Here is a 14552-nt window from a genome sequence, read left to right on the forward strand (position 1 = left end):
ACTCCTTGATGTTGTCGAGTGCTTGGCGCGGTTGTAGGCGAACTCCGGATGTGGGAGGCACTCCTCCCATGACTTCAAGTTTTTCTTCACGAGGATGCGTAGGAGAGTGGAGAGGCTTCGATTGACCACTTCCGTTTGTCCGTCCGTTTGCGGGTGCGAGGATGATGAGAACAAGAGCTTCACTCCAAACTTTGCCATGAGCGACTTCCATAGATAGCTCATGAACTTGACGTCTCGATCCGACACTATGCTTGCCGGTATTCCGTGTAGTCGAACAATTTCCCTGAAAAACAATGAAGCAATGTGTGAAGCATCATCGCTCTTATGGCAAGGTATGAAATGAGCCATCTTAGAGAATCTATCCACTACCACAAATATGGAATCATGACCATGCTTAGTACGAGGCAATCCTAAGATGAAATCCATGCTAATATCGGTCCATGGTGCATATGGAATAGGTAATGGTGTGTAGAGACCATAAGGGTTGGAGGTAGACTTAGCTTGTAAGCAAGTTGTGCACCGGCGGCAAAGGCGTTCCACGTCGCGATACATTCTTGGCCAATAGTAGTGGGTTGAGAGCATGGCATATGTCTTCTCTCGGCCAAAGTGTCCCATAAGACCACCTCCATGTGACTCTTGCAAAAGTAACATTCGAAGAGAAGACTCGGGAATGCAAATCTTGTTAGCTTTAAACAAGTAGCCATCATGCAAATAGAAATCATCCACTCCTCGTTCAACGGAACACTTCTCAAAAATCGGAGCAAAGAAAGAATCAGAAGGATAGAGTTCTTTGATCTCTTCAAGTCCCAAAACATAAAAATCCAAACGAGTAAGCAAAAGGGTGTTTTTGCGGGAAAGAGCATCCGCCACAACATTGTCCTTGCCCTTCTTGTATTTGATTACATATGGGAAGGACTCAATGAACTCGACCCATTTTGCGTGTCGCTTGTTCAAGTTGTGTTGGCTTTTCAAATATTTCAAGGACTCATGGTCGGAATGAATGATAAACTCTTTTGGCCAAAGATAGTGTTGCCAAACTTCAAGAACACGAACCAAAGCATAGAGCTCCTTGTCATATATAGGATAGTTGAGGCGTGCGCCATCCAACTTCTCACTATAATATGCCACGGGTTTGCCCTCTTGCATAAGAACGCCACCAATACCGAGTCCACTTGCATCACACTCAATCTCAAAAGTTTTTGCAAAATTTGGAAGGACAAGAAGGGGAGCTTCGGTAAGGCGTTTCTTCAACTCATCAAAAGCATTTTGTTGGGCCTTGCCCCAAACAAACGGAACATTCTTCTTGGTAAGTTCATTCAAAGGGCAAGCAATGGTGCTAAAATCTTTCACAAAGCGACGGTAGAAATCGGCAAGTCCATGAAAACTTCGGACTTGACCAACATTTGTAGGAGTAGGCCAATTGTGGATGGCCTCCACCTTGGAAGAATCAACTTCAATCCCATTAGCGGAAACCACAAAGCCAAGGAAAACCAACTTGTTTTGAGCAAAGGTGCACTTGGGGAGGTTAGCATAAAGCTTTTCATGACGCAAGATGCATAAGACCTCTCTCACATGTTGCACATGGTCCTCGAGATTTTTGCTATAAATGAGAATATCATCAAAATAGACAACCACACTCTTGCCAATGAGAGGACGCAAGATGTGATTCATAAGACGCATGAAAGTGGATGGAGCATTGGAAAGACCAAAAGGCATAACGAGCCATTCATAGAGACCAAGCTTGGTCTTGAATGCCGTTTTCCATTCATCACCAATGGCCATGCGAATTTGGTGGTAGCCACTACGCAAATCGACTTTAGAGAAAATCGTGGCACCACTTAATTCATCAAGCATGTCATCTAAACACGGAATGGGATGGCGGTAACAGACGGTAATGGCATTGATGGGGCGACAATCCATACACATCTGTTGCGTCTCATCCGGTTTAGGCACAAGAATCACGTTAACCGCACAAGGGCTAAGGCTTTCGCGAACGTACCCTTTGGCGAGGAGATCTTGTATTTGGCGTTGTATCTCCTTTGTGTCTTCGGGGTTGGTGCGGTAGGCGGCACGGTTTGGAAGCGGAGCGCCGGGTATGAGGTCGATGCGGTGTTCTATGCCTCGAAGTGGTGGTAGACCATGAGGGAGCTCGTCGGGGAAGACGTCTTGAAACTCCTGCAAAAGAGACAACAAAGACGGAGGAATGTTGGTTAAGTCGTTAGTCGCCGACGATGGTCCCTTGCATATGAGCACATAGTGCAATATGGTGGATGTGTTCTCTTGGACCTCTCTCCACTCACTCTTGGTGGCTAGTAGGACACTCTTTGTCTCACTCATATATGGCTTGTGGCGCTCACTATCTTTGTGGTGGGTCGCTCCCTCTCCTCTCATCTCACTATGGTGGGTGCGGAGTTGAGCCCTCGCTAAAGCCTTCGCATTATCCGCGATGATTTGGCTAGGAGTCATCGGGCGCAACTCGAACTTCTTGTCCTTGACCTTGAAGGTGTATGTGTTGGAGAGTCCATCATGTATAGCCTTCTTGTCAAATTGCCAAGGGCGGCCAAGCAACATGTGGCACACCGTCATGGGTACGACGTCACACTCAATAGTGTCCTCATAAGGTCCAATTTTGAAGGTGACGGTGACGGTATGTTGTATCTTGATGTTGCCCTTGTCACTCAACCATTGGATATGGTAAGGGTGAGGATGCTTGCGGAGAGTGAGGTTGAGCTTCTCACACAATTCGGTGCTAGCAAGGTTATGGCAACTTCCACCATCGATGATGACCTTGATCGATTTGCCACCAATTCCGGCACAGGTTTGGAAGATGTTGCACCGTTGGTCTTCCATAGCTTGAGGTTGAGTTGTTAGCACCCTTGTGACCACAAGTGAGGGACTTGGGTCATGCTCACATAAGAGAGGGTCTTCTCCACTTTCTTCCTCATAAGCTTCTTCACTTTCAACGGCGGCTTGCACAAGGGCCTCGTATTCATCCTCATCTAGCGTCTCAATGTCACCGTTCTCCATAGTGATCATAACCTTAGTGTTCTTGCACTCAAACGATTTGTGGCCTTGGGTGCCACACTTGAAGCAAGTGACATTAGAGGGTCCCGAAGATGCCTTAGAGGAGGCGGTGGAAGACACCGTTTGCTTCATGCGACTTTGGATAGTCGGTTTCTTGGATGGTGTAGAGGACACGTCGGGCTTGACGCTTGTAGTAGGAGGAGTTGATGTAGCGAGCTTGGAGGAGAAGTATGTCTTGGCCTTGGAGTACTTGATGTCCTCAATCACTTGGCGCTCGGCCTTCGATGCTTGGTGGACCAACTCAACCATGTTGGAGTATGGTTGGAACTCCACAATCCTCTTGATGGGGTAGTTGAGGCCATTGAAGAAACGAGCAATGGTTTGGTCCTCGGACTCTTGGATGTTGGCTCGCATCATAGTGAGCTCCATCTCCTTGAAGAACTCCTCAACGGTCTTGGTGCCTTGCTTCAACTTTTGGAGCTTGTTGAAGAGGTCGGTCATGTAGTGCGTTGGGACAAAGCGAGCATGCATCTCTTTCTTCATCTCTTCCCAAGTTTCAATAGGCGGTTCGCCCTTTTCTTCCCTTAGAGTGAGGACTTGCTCCCACCAAGTGTTGGCGTAATCCTCGAACTCAAGCGATGCCATAGCCACTTTCTTGGCACCGGAGTAGTTGTGGATGCGGAATATCTTGTCAACCTTGAGTGCCCAAGAGAGGTAGGCCTCGACATCCTCTTCACCCTTGAACTTCGGCATGGTGAACTTGAGCCTTCCAAACATGTTCTCTTCATCCTCCAAGTTTCTTCGACGAGGAGGGGCGCCTTCATCTCTTGCGGCTTGAGGAGGAATAGGAGGTCTTCTACGGCCAACCATAGCATTGGTTGGCGTTGAGGGTGGATACTAGCTTCACTTGGTTCACGGTGATGATGTTGTTGAAGATCTTGTCGAGGTTGTTGATGATGCTCATTGTTGGCCCTTTCATCTTGATCATGTTGTGGGTCTCCTCTTCCACGTTGGTCATGGCGAGGGTGACGTCGGAGATCTCGCCGAGGTGGATCTCGAGGACCTTGGTCTTCGGGTTGGTCATCACGCCCATGGTGGGCATGGCGATCCGCTTGGTGACGATCTTGTTGTAGGACTTGGTCTTGTGGAGGACGCTCATGTGGGCGAGCATGACGATGGATTTCTCCGCGCCTAGAGTTGGAGCGAGAGTCTTCATGACGAGCATGTGGGCGATGAGGTCGATGATGGTCTTCATGCCTTGAGGAAGAGCTTGAGGACGAAAGGCCACCATGAGAGTAGTAATCTTGTGGCGAGCTTGAGGATGATGAAGTAGAGCGGTGTCGGCGATGGCGACCCAAGTTGGTGATGGCGCGCTCGAGGCTATCCATGCGCCGCTCCATGTTTGCATCATTGGCCGCCATTTGGCCATTCAAGTTGTCCGTAGGTTCACGAAGAAGAGCCAAGTCTTGGTTCACGGTGGAGAAGTTGTGAGCCACTTCATCGTATTGCTCATCGATGCGCGTCTCGAAGAGGGCGAGTTGCTCCTTGAACTCTTGGCGTTGAGTCCATAGGTTGTGTTGAGTAGCCAACCTCTCGGTGTTGCGGAGGACTTCTCCATCCCTTGGGTCATCTCTGTTCCTATCCATGATGGAAAGACAAGAACTATGTTGTGTATGTTAGTGGAAGGAGACTACCTCGCACTCTTACCAAGGTAAGATAGTATTGAGGCAATCAACCAAGCCAAAAGCAAGATCAAGTGTATCGGGGACACACGCAAAACCACACGCAAAAGCTAGCAAATATGGTGTTAGGCGAGTATTGTGGAAAGCCAAAAGACAAATCCAAGATCGAGTATGTTGTTAAATGTGGGTGAGGTCCAAAAATCCAAATGTCAATGTGAAGATCACTATAAACACGGAAAAGTTGTGGAACACACACACGGGATAAGCGGGGTTAGTGCAACCAAAAGTGAGCGGAAAAGTGTATGTAAAGGTGCTCGGTGTCACACTAACACAAGGAGAGCCAAAGCTTTGGTTGCAAATGAAGAGACAACAAGATTCACACGCGGCCTCTCTTCTCTTCTCTCGTTTGCTTAAAAGCTTATGACTCTTTTGTACACGGTGGCACTTGCACTCTTTTGTATCTATGGTGGCACTTTCACACTTTGTTATGTATGTATGTATGGTGCTACTTTGCACTCTTTTTGCGTTTTTGGGGCTTTTTCACGCACTATGTTAGCGTTAGCCTCGCTTTTGCTATCTTGCCACATGAGTGTTTGCTTGTATGCTTTACTCCACACGACACACACACCTCACAATCGGGGCCACGTGCAATGTCTCGCAACACTAAACAAGCAATGCTCGATGGGATAGATCGCAAAAGGAAGAGGGTTACAAGGGAAAACTGCAAGTTATACCTGCGATGATGGTGGTGGTGGTGGTGGTGGTGGTAGCCGAAATCGAGCTCGGAGGAGGGCGCGGAGCTGCGCCCGATTTGGATCCGGTTGGACCGGATTTTGGACCGGCTGAATCCGGTTGCCGCTCGGTTGACCGGGTGCTGGGCCGGCTGGTCCGGTCTGGGGTCCGGTTGACCGGGTTTCTCAACCGGGTTTCACGATTCTCTCTCCTGTTCTTCCCCAAACCAAAACCAAAAGAGCAAATCGACGGGAAACGATGGAATTGGAGGCTAAAAGTTGGGGAAATAGTAGATCAAGCACAACAACACCGAATCCACGGACCAAAACCACTCAAAACGCAACCAAATCACAGATCGGTCAAGAGGCAATTTGGGGCTATTTTTGGGGATTTTGTAGAAAATTTTCTAGAAACGAAATCGGGTGGGTGGAGGGTCAAAATCGCGGTAACCAAGAGCTGCTGATTCCATATGATGAGGATCTAAGATCCCGGGAGTGGCCCGATCTCGCGATTTGACCCCGAAAACCAAGGGAAGAGGTGGGAGAACGCGAGGAACACGAAGAACACGAAGAACGCCGGTACTCACGCACGCACACCAACCCGATACACCCGATGCTTACCCCCGTGGCTCGATGGACCACGCCAATAGAATCACCCGGAAGAGGCACGCGGCAGAATTCCGGTGAGAGATTGGGGTTGGAGAGAAAGAGATTGATGAGGGAGAGAGAGTAGCTTGTACTAGAATCTCACTCAGCAATATCCAAATCAACAACCAGGATGCCTTGATTACAGAGGGATGGTAACCCTAGGGAGACTAAGCTCAAAGTTGTGTTTAAGCCTAATGCAAGTCTGAGGGGTAAAGGAGGGGTCCAGGCTACTTATATAGGCATACATGGCCAGCAAGGCGAAAAGGTACGCGAATGGATAACTTAGGAAGTTTGGTGAGTCATTCCCGTCAAATCCGGTTTGGAATCCGGTTAGACCGGGCCTATGGCCGGGTGGTCCGGTCCTGGGTCCGGTCGACCGGGCGCCAACCGGATTCTTGCGAAGTTTCCGGTTGCCTTCCGGTACGATGCAGGGAAATCCGGTTGCCGCCCGGTTGACCGGGCCTGGGACCGGATGGCCCGGTTGTGGGGCCGGTCTGACCGGGTCCTGGACCGGCCAGCACTTCTTCCCTTCCTTTGAGCGCTTCGAGCGACGTTGTGTCCAGCTTCGTGATCATCTCCATGTCCCGCTGCTCCTATCCTTCCCTTGACCTTGGTGTGTCCTCCTCTCCGGGGTCTTGATGCACCTTGTACCTAATGACACATAGCACATCGGCATGAGGTAGTATTCCATCCAAAGGGGTGCTAAGATCAAGGGTGGTGAGGAGCGAGTTCACCTCATCATGTAGAGCTTTAACTCGAGCTCGCGTCATTGGTCCACTTGGGGGACTTGTTGGTCTTGGTGTGGAGGTGTCCGAAGGCCACCCCGCATCAGAGTACGTCTGCGTTGAGGAGGTGCTAGCCTCACACAAGAGGCTAGGCGGCCACACCACGAAGGAAGGCCTCACCTTCTTCCTCGAGAGAGCTCCACAAAGGGGCTCCCCCTTCTCCACTATGACACCGGTCGAGGCGGTTATTCCTTCACAAGGTTGGGGCGAGCTCCACACCACAAGGAGGCTCCCAACAACCCATGGAGCTAGTACAACACCAAGCTAGCCTCTATGGATGCACTTCCTCCAATGTCCCACTATAGGAACCCTAACACCAAGATCCACTAAGGAATAGCAAGTATTGGTGAAATCTCTCTTAGTAGAACTATAGATCGGGGTCTCCTCCACCACTCCTCAAAGTTTGGGCAAGATTGGTTGGATGGTTGGGGAGATCCTCAAAGATTAAGCTCAGAAACAATGGAGGAGAGAGAGAGGATAGATAAAAACGAGTTGGGGAAGAAGGGCCCCTTAAATAGGCTCCTCCAGATCCAACCGTTATGTCCAGTTTTTGCCTAAGTACTGAAGCGGTACTGCCGTAACTAGTTACGGTACATGGGCGGTACCATGGGCGGTACTACCGCTCGTGAGCGGTACTACGGCTCCTGGTACCGCAGAGGTACCGTAACTCGTACTGTGGGTCAAATCCAGCGCAGAACTTCAGAGCGGTACCGTGGGCGGTACTAGTAGGGGTAGCGGTACTACCGCTACTAGTACCGGTAGTACCGGTCTGGCAAAAACTGGTTTTCTCCCCTTTTTCTCTCCAGCCATGTCACCTCGCGATACACACACAAAACCAGAAAACCTATAAACTACGCTTCAGTCTTCCGATCTTGATGTGTCCAGCGAGGTCACCGTGCACTTGCAAATCTAACAATGATACTCAAGGCACACGGTGAGATTACTCAAGTGTTGTCATCAAACACACAAAACCCGGGGTTTAGACTTTGCTCTTTCAATCTCCCCCTTTTTGGTGTTTGATGACAACACAAGACTATTAAAAAAGCATATGATATTATGATGAGATTCTTAGATTTGCATAAGCTCGAAGGAGCTCCCCCTAAACATGTGCATATTTTGAATATGTATTTGAATACAAATACACACGTCCTAGAGGCATAACTCCCCCTAGATTTTACAAACCAAGCACATATGCAACAAGGATACAAGATCATGTTCAAATAACATATGCGCAATATGGAGGCAACACAAGATCATGCAAGGAGTTTTGGGTGAAGTTATCATACCTTTTGATACGGGGCGACCTTCTTTCTTCACCGCATCATGTGCTTCATCGCCAAGACGGCACGCTAAGGTGAATCTTCTCCTTTACGCGTGCCTCGAATCGCCTATGTGGAACGATATACTACTTCATACTCCGTCATACCTTGATGATAGGAACTCGACGACAAGTACGGAGGGAAGGGAGGATGCCATGGAGACTCGAGGACGCAAGGCCGATGTCACGGAAGCATGGAAGAGAAGGAGGAAGAAGCGCTGGACGCTCCAGGCCGGAACTTCCGCCCAACATCGCCGAAACTTCCGCCCAGATGCTGTCAAGACTGAAGATGCTCATGCTAAAGAGCTGCGGCCGGAACTTCCGCCCCTGATGGCCGGAACTTCCGCCCGACCGGAACTTCCGCCCCATCGAACCTCAGCCAGATCTCAGCCCCCTTTGGCTTGTAACTTACCCCTTCGTCCCCTTACCTATAAATAGGAACCTACCCCCACCTTCATGAGGGAGAGATGATGTTTAGATGAATTGGCGTATGCCTCTATTATCCCTTTGTGGATTTGGGAAACCCCCACCTTAGATTAACCATCTATTGTATCCCTCCTTATCCAGATCTTTTTCCATTCTAGTAATTCTATCAATTGAGAATCTCTTGCTTTGCAACTCTAATCTTAGTTGGTCTTTTGCTCTTTGGGAATTCTATTTGGATTTGTCGATCTTTTGCAAGAGAGGCCATTTCGAGTTCTAACAACTTACCCTCTACCTCTAGTGTGTTTCCTTGTGTCTCATTAGGTCCCATGGATGACGAGACGTTGATCACGGAAAATAAGATGTACATGGTGCATGAAGATGATGCTATCACACCATGCTTGATTGAAGATGAACATGGAGGCCACATGGATCCTACCTCTTCCACAACACCCACTTCAAATGAGTCGGACTACAAAGGTACCTATATGGGTGTTGATGATGCCATGATCCCACTAGTGGACATGATGATTTGTGAGTGCATGCATGATCTTGATGATACAATTGCTATGTCATATGCTTCTTTCATTTTCCCATGTGATGCTTTGCTTGATAATATTGTTGATCATGTGGAATTACTTGCTTGTGACAATATTGTCATGCCATGCTATGAGAGTTTCACTTTCTCTCCTATTGCTTGCAATATGTCGAACAATTGCTCTTTCCCATGTATTGCTTGCAATGATAACGATAATGATGCTTGTGTTGTGACATCCTTGCCGAACAATTGCTCTTTCCCTAGGTTTGTCGACAACAATGATAAAATGTTGAACATGTTTTGTGCTAGATGCTTGCAATACTCCCCCATTAATGCAACCAAAATGTTGAACAATTGTTCTTTCCAATGCTTGGCTTGCAATGATGTTAATATGCTTGTAAATGAGATTGCCCCCATAGCTCTCTCAATTTTGGAGACTTTGCATATATCCATGTTGAGCATGTTCCCATGTTTACTCCGCATATTCACCATATCTATTATGATGCTTTGCTTAACGCTAATGGTGATGTGCAAAAGAAATGGACCATCATGATGGATGATGTGTTCATATACCATGCACACACGTTCTTTGCTTTGCCTATTGTGTGTGCAGGTACACGGAAGACAAGGTGATGAGGACCAAGCCCAAGGGTGTGCCCGATCTTCACGGATTTGGATGGATTTCGTGGGGGAGGTGGACGAACACGAAGAACACAGGTGGATGGCGGGGTGGATCGAAGATACAAACGCAACACACACACACACACACAACCGGTTGTTCTTCATTGGCCCGATACACCAACTTAATGGAATTGCAAGAAAAAGACCCACAAGGAGTAGAATCCCTCACAAAAGATTGGCAATAGCAATTGATAGAGTTCCAAAGAGGAAAAGAGTGCAAATAGATATGATTACAAAAGCAAAAGATCCAAAACACTAGAATTCCTAGAATGGAAGAGATCAACCGCCTAGAAGAGTAGATAACTTCGTAGATTGGTAGATCTAGAAGGGTTTCCCGCGGGAAGGAGCATAGCTCATGTTTTCTCTTACATCCAGTCTAATCTCAGATCTGAGCCAACAAGGCTATTTATAGGTGGGGGCGAAGGGATAAGTTACACGCTAAAAAGTGCTGTCGTGCTGAAGTTCGATGGGGCGGAAGTTCCGGTCGTCCTAGGCGGAAGTTCCGGTCACGAGCAAAAGTTCGGTCTTGCGGGCCGGAAGTTCCGGCCAAGTTCCGGCCTAGTACCGAAAATTGCCCATTTCCTTGCAGTAACATCCAGGGGCATTTTGGCGCAATTTCGGAACTTGGGCGGAACTTGGGCGGAAGTTCCGGTCCCTCGGGGCGGAAGTTCCGGCCTGATCCATTTTGCTGGGCGCTGGAAGGCATCTGGAGGGCATCTGGCCGGAAGTTCCGGTCCTGGGGGCGGAAGTTCCGGCCTGGGCGCTGTAGCTCCATCTTCATCATTTCCAGCTCTCTCTCCATTGGCTTGGTCTCCATGGCTCGCGTCTTGGTCGATGTACCTGATTGATCATAGGGTATTTGCATGAAGTAGCACGCCATCCAAACGGGTGTCAAAATCATACGTGGAAAGGAGCGAATTCACCTCTTGGTGTAGGGCTTGGGCTCGAGCTCGTGTCATTGGACCACGAGGAGGGCTTGTCGGTCTTGATGTAGTATCGACCTTGGGTAGGGCTACATCATCTCCCCCCCTTGGGAAAGAGTCATCCTCGACTCTATGGTCTCTTCATCTTCATGATATGGTGAGAGGTCGGACACATTGAATGTGTTGCTCACCAAGTACTTGGATGTTGGTATGTCGATGACGTAGGCGTTGTCGTTGATGCGCTTGAGGACCTTGAAGGGACCATCGCCTCGGGGCTTGAGCTTGGAGTTTATTTCTTGAGGGAAACGGTCCTTGCGAAGGTGTATCCACACTAGGTCCCCTTCATTGAAGATTCGTGCCTTTTTCTTCATGTTGAGGCGTGTTGCTTGACGAAGAACTTGTTGCTCGATTGTTGCCCTTGTATCTTCATGTAGCTTCTTCATGTATTGTGCTCGCTTGTCGATGTTCATGTTTACTTGCTCATGTAGCGGAAGAGGAAGGAGGTCAATCGCCGTAGGTGGTTCAAACCTGTAGACAACCATGAATGGGCTTCTCATTTTTGTAGAGTGTTTGGCGCGGTTATAGGCAAACTCCGCGTGCGGGATGCAATCTTCCCATGACTTCAAATTCTTCTTGACAAGGACTCGTAGTAGAGTGGAGAGGCTTCGGTTCACCACTTCGGTTTGCCCATCGGTTTGTGGGTGCGAGGATGACGAGAACAAAAGCTTGACGTTGAACTTGGCCATTAGTGTCTTCCAAAGGTAACTCATGAACTTGACATCTCGATCCGACACAATGCTTCTTGGTACACCGTGGAGTCTCACAATTTCCCTAAAAAACAAGGAGGCAATGTGTGAAGCATGATCCGTTCGGGATCATGGTATGAAATGAGCCATTTTGGAGAATCGATCAACCACTACAAAAATTGAATCATGACCATATTTGGTTCTAGGCAATCCTAGCACAAAATCCATACTTATATCAGACCAAGGAGCATGAGGAATAGGCAATGGGGTGTAAAGACCATAAGAGTTGGATGTTGACTTAGCTTGTAAGCATGTCGTGCAACGGTTTCATAGGCGCTCCACATCTCGCTTCATTCTTGGCCAATAGTAATGGGTAGATAGCATGGAGAGCGTCTTGTCTCGCCCAAAGTGTCCCATAAGACCACCACCATGCGATTCTTGTAAGAGCAAAAGGCGAAGCGAAGACATGGGAATACAAAGTTTGTTGCCCTTGAACAAGAATCCTTGGTGCAAATAGAAATCATCGATGCCCTTCTCACTAGAACACTTTGCAAAGATTGGGCCAAAGAAAATATCGGAGGCATATAAATCTTTGATTTCATCAAGACCCAAAACATGGACATCCAAACGAGTGAGCAAAAGGGTGAGCTTGCGGGAAAGAGCAACCGCAACAACATTGTCCTTGCCCTTCTTGTATTTGATTACATATGGAAAGGACTCAATGAACTCAACCCATTTTGCATGTCGTTTGTTCAAATTGTGTTGACTTTTCAAAAATTTCAAAGACTCATGGTCGGAGTGGATAACAAACTCTTTTGGCCAAAGATAGTGTTGCCAAACTTCAAGAACACGAACTAAAGCATAAAGTTCCTTGTCATATATAGGATAGTTGAGGCGTGCGCCATCCAACTTCTCGCTATAGTATGCCACGGGTTTTCTATCTTGCATAAGAACTCCACCAATACCGAGTCCACTCGCATCACATTCAATCTCAAAAGTTTTGGAAAAGTTTGGAAGAACAAGAAGTGGTGCCCCGGCAAGTCTCTTTTTAAACTCATCAAAAGCTTTTTGTTGTGCCTTGCCCCACACAAACGGAACATTCTTTTTGGTAAGCTCATTCAAAGGGCAAGCAATGGTGCTAAAATCTTTCACAAAGCGGCGGTAGAAACCGGCAAGTCCATGAAAACTTCGAACTTGACCAACATTGGTAGGAGTGGGCCAATTTTGGATGGCCTCAACCTTGGAAGAATCAACTTCAATACCATTAGCGGAAACCACAAATCCAAGGAAAACCAACTTGTTTTGTGCAAAGGTGCACTTTGGAAGATTTGCATAAAGCTTCTCATGACGCAAGATGCATAAGACTTCTCTCACATGTTGCACATGGTCCTCGAGATTTTTGCTATAAATGAGAATATCATCGAAATAGACAATCACACTCTTGCCAATGAGAGGTCACAAGATGTGATTCATGAGTCGCATGAAAGTAGATGGAGCATTTGAAAGACCAAATGGCATGACAAGCCATTCATAGAGACCAAGTTTGGTCTTGAATGCCGTCTTCCATTCATCGCCTATTGCCATGCGAATTTGGTGGTAGCCACTACGCAAATCAATCTTAGAGAAAATCGTGTGGCACCACTCAATTCGTCAAGCATGTCATCTAAACGCAGAATGGGATAGCGGTATCGAACGGTAATGGCATTTATGGGGCGACAATCCATACACATTCGTTGCGTCTCATCCGGTTTAGGAACAAGAATCACGGGAACCGCACAAGGGCTTAAGCTTTCACGAACATACCCTTTTTCGAGGAGGTCTTGTATTTGGCGTTGGATCTCCTTTGTGTCTTCGGGGTTGGTGCAGTAGGCGGCGCGGTTTGGTAGAGGGGCGCCCGGTATGAGGTCGATGCGGTGCTCAATTCCTCTAAGCGGTGGGAGTCCATGAGGAAGCTCGTCGGGGAAGACATCTTGGAATTCCTTCAAAAGAGACAACAAAGATGAAGGAAGTGTTGTTAAGTTGTTAGTCTCCGAGGATGGTCCCTTGCAAATGAGCACATAGTGCAATTTGGTGGATAGGTTGTGGTGCACTTCTCTCATCTCACTCTTGGTAGCTATGAGGACACTCTTCATCTCACTCATATATGGCTTGTGGCGCTCACTTTCCTTTTGATGGTTCACTCTCTCGCCACTCATCTCACTAGTTATAGTAGCTTCCTTAGCCCTCGCTAAAGCCTTTGCATTGTCCACAATCACTTGGCTAGGAGTCATTGGGCGTAGGATGAATGTCTTGTCGCCAACCTTGAAGCTATAGGCATTTGTGTAGCCATCATGGCTTGCTCATTTGTCATATTGCCAAGGGCGACCAAGTAGCATGTGGCACACCGTCATGGGCACTACATCACAATCAACGGTGTCTTCATAGGCGCCAATCTTGAAGGATACGGAGACGGTGTGTTGTATCTTGACGTTTCCATTGTCACTTAGCCATTGCACATGGTAAGGGTGGGGGTGTTTCCGGAGTGTGAGGTTGAGCTTGGAGCATAGTTCGGTGCTTGCAAGATTGTGGCAACTCCCTCCATCGATGATAACCTTTATTGACTTGCCATTGATTCCGGCTCTTGTTTGGAAGATGTTGCACCTTTGATCTTCATTGGGGAGTGCATGGGTTGTCAACACTTTGGTCACCACAAGAGATGGGCTTGCATCATGCACACATAGGACTTGCTCTTGGTCTTCCAAGTCATCATCTTCATGATTGGTTGCGGCTTGTACCAAGGCTTCATATTCACCTTCACTCAAGTACTCCACATCTCCATCATCTCGAGTTATCATCACTCTTGTGTTCTTCCATTCAAAGGATTTATGTCCTTGAGCACCACACTTGAAGCAAGTGATGTTACTAGATCCCGTGGAAGCTTTGGAGGACATAGTTGATTGATCCGGCTTGAAGCTTGTTGTCTTGAAGGCACCCTTCGTTTGCTTGGGAGGATCCTTGGAGGCAATAGCACTTGTTTTCTTGATGCTTGAGGAAGTGTTTGTTGCATTTCGCGC

Source organism: Lolium perenne, chromosome 2, assembly GCF_019359855.2.
Source record: "Lolium perenne isolate Kyuss_39 chromosome 2, Kyuss_2.0, whole genome shotgun sequence".
In the NCBI taxonomy this organism is placed as follows: Eukaryota; Viridiplantae; Streptophyta; class Magnoliopsida; order Poales; family Poaceae; genus Lolium; species Lolium perenne.